Raw genomic sequence first — 5,921 nt, forward strand, 5'->3', positions numbered from 1 at the left:
TTCCTCTACTTCCTTTCCTTCCTTTCCTTCCCTTCTGCTTTTCTGGCTTTCCTTCCTCTCCCTTTCCTTTCACTTTTTTTATTTCCCTTTCCTTCCTTCCCTTCTCTTTTCCTTCACTTCCTTCTCTTTCCCTTGCTTCCTTTTCCTTTCCTTCCCTTCCCATCTCTTTCCTTCACTTCCATTCCCTTCCCTTCCCTTTCCATATCTAGATCAATACACTTGCTTGCAGTCCCCCCTCCTGCTACTCTGTGTGTGTGTGTGTGTGTGTGTGTCTCTCTCTCTCTCTCTCTCTCTCTCTCTCTCTCTCTCTCTCTCTCTCTCTCTCTCTCTCTCTCTCTCTCTCTCTCTCTCTCTCTCTCTCTCTTCCAATTTTCTCTCCTCTTCCCTTCCCTTCCCCTCCTGTCTCTTAGTACCCGAGGCAGACATGCCCCAGGTATACTTTCAAGGTAACACACACACACACACACACACACACACACACACACACACACACACAGACAGATCCGTCACTATGCAGCTCCAAGCACTTTCGGGGACGGTCCTGGTTCTGTCTGGCTGGTGATCTCGAGTCTAGCACGTGATCAGACGGTGTTCGGGGGGATGGACGATAGTAGATAGGTAGATAGGTTAGTGAAGGAAGGAAGTGAAGGAATGGTAAGGATGTTTATTTATGAAGTGTTTTTGTACTCTTACAGAATATTGTGGGATGAAAATTTAAGAAGTGAAGGAATGGAAGGATGTTTAGTTTATGAAGTGTTTTTGTACTCTTGCAGAATATTGTGGGATGAAAAATTAAGAAGTGAAGGAATGGAAGAATGTTAATTTATGAAGTGTTTTTGTACTCTTGCAGAATATTGTGGGATGAAAAGTTTGTCTCTGGAAAGTCAAAGGTACATTTTTTTATTCATTTATTATAGGCATGAAGGAATGAAAAAATGTTTAAGTTTATGAAGTGTTTTTGTATTCTTGCAGAAAATTGTGGGCTCTGGTAAGCCAAAGATATATTTATAATTCATTTATCGATCGTCTTTATTAATTTTTTGTTTTTGTTTACTTTGCCTAACATCGTAAAGCCTTGTGTACACTTGTCAAGTTCATAATGTGTTTCGGTATCGCAGGTTTAAAAAAAAAAAATTGTTTCCAGAAAGTCGAAGTTATTATTATTATTTTTTTTAGCATAATATCGTGACGTCGTGAAGGAAAGTTGTCAAGCTCATGAAAAGTTTCCGTGTCGCTGCAAAGTGTAGGACGAAAAAGTTAAGCTTATATCCAGAAAGTCGACGTTTATCTATTATTCATTTATCTATTCTCTTACTTGACTTAATGAACATAACGTACGTAAGGTCGTGAAGGAATGATATTAAGTTTATAAACCGTTTCCGTGTCCCAGAAAAGAGTAGGATCAAAAAGTTACGTTTAATTTCAGAGAGTCGAGGTTTAATTATTCATTTCTCTATCAATTTATTTTTAATTTGCACAACATTCAAAAACCCTTGAAGGAAATTTATCTAGTTCATGAAGTGTTTCCGTATCTCAGCAAAGTGTAGGATCAAAAAAGTTAAGTTTATTTTCAGAAAGTCGAGATTTTATTATTCATTTTCTTTTACTTTGCTTAACATCGTGAAGCCTTGAAGGAAATTTATCTTGCTCATGAAGTGTTTCTCTATCCCAGCAAAGTATAGGATAAAAAAAATATAAGTTTTTTTTCAGAAAGTCGAAGTTTAATTATTCATTTCTCTATCAATTTATTTTTACTTTGCATAACATTTTTAAACCCTTGAAGGAAATTTATCTAGTTCATGAAATGTTTCCGTATCCCAGCAAAGTGTAGGATCAAAAAGTTAAGTTTATTTTCAGAAAGTCGGGATTTTATTATTCATTTCTCTATCATTTTTCTATTTACTTTGCATAATATCGTGAAGCCTTGAAGGAAATTTATGTTGCTCATGAAGTGTTTCCGTATCGCAGTAAAAATGTAGAATTAAAAGATAAGTTAATTTCCAAACAGTTAAATGTTTATCTTTTATCTATTTCTCCGTGGTCTTTCATAACATTCCTAAAGCCATAAAGGAAAGTCACCAAGCTCATCAAGTGTTTACATATCGCAGTCAAGTGTTGAGTTAAGTAGATCCGAAGAAAAGTAAGTTTATCATATTTTTCTAGTCTTATTTAATTTCAATCACGCAATGTAGGTCAAGGGTTGTGTTATGAAGTGCACACCAATGCTTTCCTTCGTTTCATTAATTCCTAAGCCAGCACAACATTGGAAGGAGGTCAAAATATACGGTATACGGTCAGGTGGTGCATGAGGAGACCTGCCGTGTGCTGTCCTCTAGTTAGTTTGCTAAAACATCACTGGAAGCATGTCAAGGGTAAGGAGGGAGGGACAAGCGGTGTGGGATAAAGGGGAACGAAACTAGAGCAACCGTGTGTCACTCTGCTAACGAGGCGATGACTTGAGGGGTTTACAAACATAAAAAGTTGATGAGAATAAAGCCCACACTTGTAGACGAAAGAGATATATATATATTTTACCAAACAGTTTCGGTGGACACTTCATTTATAGCCTGCTACCAGTGAAAATGGCGGCAGTGTACATCGAAACTGTTTGGTAAAGTATACAGCGTTCGTCTGCAAGTGTGGGTTTTATTCTCCTCAGGAAGAAAACATCGGTGTGAAAATCCCTGAGTAAAAGTTGACTTGATATTCCGTGCCTTGAGAAAGCGCATGCCGGGGAAAGACTAACGATTCATCTTTATGTTTGTGGGGTTCTTGAAAGGTCTGGACTTCCGAAAATCCCGTAAATTCTCAGCAATAAAAAATATAAAATAAAATATCTGAAAATTGAGTTATCAGACTCACAGCCCTTCCTAGTCACTTATTATATTTACTTCTGACCAGTCACATCTCTCATAGGTTAAGCAAAGACCAGATGAACCGCTCTTAAGTTTATTTAAGCAACAAAGAAACTCGCTGGAAATTAAGAATAATTAATTACTCCCAGGCACACAGCAACCTAGCTATCTATCTTAAAACATCCTAGGCAATGGAATACTCAGCTGTAGGTGGGAGAAGCCAAGCCACACCTTATCTGCCTCGTGGTCTGGAGCCCTGGAGTCCTTCTTCAATCCTCTCTGCAACATGCCGTGCCCTCCTTACCTCCCACGTCTACCCTCGCCTAGCAGTACACAGTCACGCTGGACTTGTGGATACTACAAAGGCAGGTAAACCACCACGATGAACAGCGTGGCGCGGGAGGTTGGTGAGGAACGTCTAGTCGCGTTGGAGTCCGGGTGGGAGAATGGTGGAAGATGGCGGCGGGACCCACAATGCTCTGCGCCCCGGCCGCGGTCATGGTCTCGCCATACTGACATCTCGTTTTCTGTGTAACACTTACACTAAACGCCCTAACGGCTATGGATTTATTATTTATTAATAACCTAACACATGCACTTGGTCATAGTGGGTCATGCATCCCACTCATAACTCAGCTTTGGCAGTAATAACGAAATGATTTGAATAGGGTCCTGTTTCCCGCCGCCTGGTTTTCCCGCCTGTCCTGTGACTACTTCCCGCTCTCTCAATCAAAATGGCGGGGACTCCCGCGGTATTTTTCCACGGACCACTCCCTGAATAATGAAATCATGACAATGTTGTTCACTTTACGACATCGTTCTGCTTGGGAGCTACTGGGCTCGCAAACATATTGAAGGTTAGAGCTCACTTTCACCTGGTATTCCTTGTCTTGAAGAAGCGCATGCCGAGGAAAGACTAACGATTCATCTTTATGTTGCTCACTTTACGGCATCATTCTGTTTGGGAATTACTGGGCTCGCAAACATAGTGAAGGTTGACAGCTGACGGGGACGTGATATTCCGTGTCTTGAAGAAGCGCATGCCGAGGAAAGACCAACGATTCATCTTCATGTTGTTTACTTTACGACGCACAAGCGTTACAGAGTTATTGGTACATAGTGAAGGTTGCCTGCTCATGGTAACCTAATATTTCCTGTTTCGAAGAAGTATATGTCACAGCAAAATTAAGGAAGCTCTTTCATTTTACTTCTGTTTACGACTTGTGACGCATAAAAGTTATTGGGTTCTTAGGGCCGTATTACTAAACATTTCGTCGCCAAAGTTGACCTATTTGACAAACCTTTCCTAGGAGTTTGGGGGATTTCCAGAAGTAGTTTTATGACCCTGGTGGTAGTCTGACCCTTCTTCTATACCATGATCCTGAAGAAACACTCATTAGAACCCGATTGATCCCCTCTTTGAACTTTAGAAATAACTGATGTGAGAAGCGAAAGTGTCTTATAATACCAACCCTAGTATTTTAGGACAGAGTGAAGGTTGGTACTGATGCTAACCTAATATTCCGTCTTGAAGAAGTACATGTCACAGCAAAACTAACTACCGATGCGCTTTCATGTTCCTTCATTTTAAGACGTGACACATAGAAGGTGCTGGGTTCTTAGTATCTTAGCACGGAGTGAAGGTTGGTACTGATGTTGCCCTAATATTCCCTGTCTCCGAGTTCATGTTGCATCAAAACTAACGAAGCTCTAGCCTGTTACTTAACCTTACATAATTCTGCTTGAGACGGACGTGAGTTACCGGGTTTTTAGTACAGATTGAAGGTTGGCGTTCAAGATAACATGTCTATAAAGTCTGTCCATAAAAAGTTCATGTCTCAGCAAACCAACTCGACGATTCGCTTACGTCACTTTATATTAACCTTCAAGAGACCGGATTCTGAGTACACTGAAGTTAATAATGAGTGGACTATTACAATGAGGAGGAGGAGGAGGAGGAGGAGGAGGAAGCTACTTAGGGTGGAAAGAAGAGAAGGAAAGAAGAGAAGGAAGGGAGAGAAGAAGAAGGGAAGTGGAGGAGAAAGAACAGCACCTGACAACAGCTCCTTTTGGCCTTGTAGGGTACGAACAGGAGGAGGAGGAGAGGGAGGAGGACGAGGAAGAGGAGGAGGAGGATGTAAAGAATAATGGGGAGGAGCGATAGGGTACATGAGGAAGAAAATGTGTGTGTGTGTGTGTGTGTGTGGGAGAGAGAGAGAGAGAGAGAGCATAGAAGTTAGCCAGAATAACCATGTATGTAAAAAGGGCTGGTCACACTAATATAAAATGAACGCGTTGTAAAATCTCATAAGGGTCAACCATATAGTTGTTCTAAAGGCACGAAGACAAGGTGGCCAGAGGATCCATGCTTATAAAAGGTCTGGTTAGTGTTTGGCCCGGTGAGGATAAACGATTTGATGTGTCTTTTAACGTCCGTGCGCCTGTGTGTCTGCCGCATGATTTAAGGAAGCTAAATGTGGGTCCGTGTTACCTAAGATTTTCCACCAGGTATTATTCTGCCTCGGGAGATAGATAAATATATATAGACAGATAGATGGAGAAATATATACAGCACCCCCCCCCCCCCTCAACCCCACTCGAAAAATGTACCTGATATGAGCGCTGGACTAACTTACACTGAGGATTAAACATTTATTTTATCATACTTCATTTTCCGAAGCGTGCAAATGGTAATACGTATATGCGAGAAAAATATTTACTGACACGAATGCTGGACTGACTTAGAGAAGATTAAACGTTTATCATATTCTATCATATTCCATTTTACGAAACGTGTAGATGCTAATATGTATATGCGAGAGAATAATTTACTGACACGAATACTGGACTGGCATAGATAGAAAGCTTAAACATTCATTCTTTTTTTTTTTCGAACTTTAAGATAGTAATTTGTATATGAAAGAAAAAAAAACTACTGACACTTGGCATTTTTATCAGACAGTAGGTCTTTTCTAATCCTTTTTTCACTCGTTGAAGGTAAAAATATATACCTATGTAATGCTTTATGAGTGCGAAAAACGTGTAACTGATATAGATACTGAACTG

Source organism: Eriocheir sinensis, chromosome 19 (assembly GCF_024679095.1).
Source record: "Eriocheir sinensis breed Jianghai 21 chromosome 19, ASM2467909v1, whole genome shotgun sequence".
Taxonomy (NCBI): Eukaryota; Metazoa; Arthropoda; class Malacostraca; order Decapoda; family Varunidae; genus Eriocheir; species Eriocheir sinensis.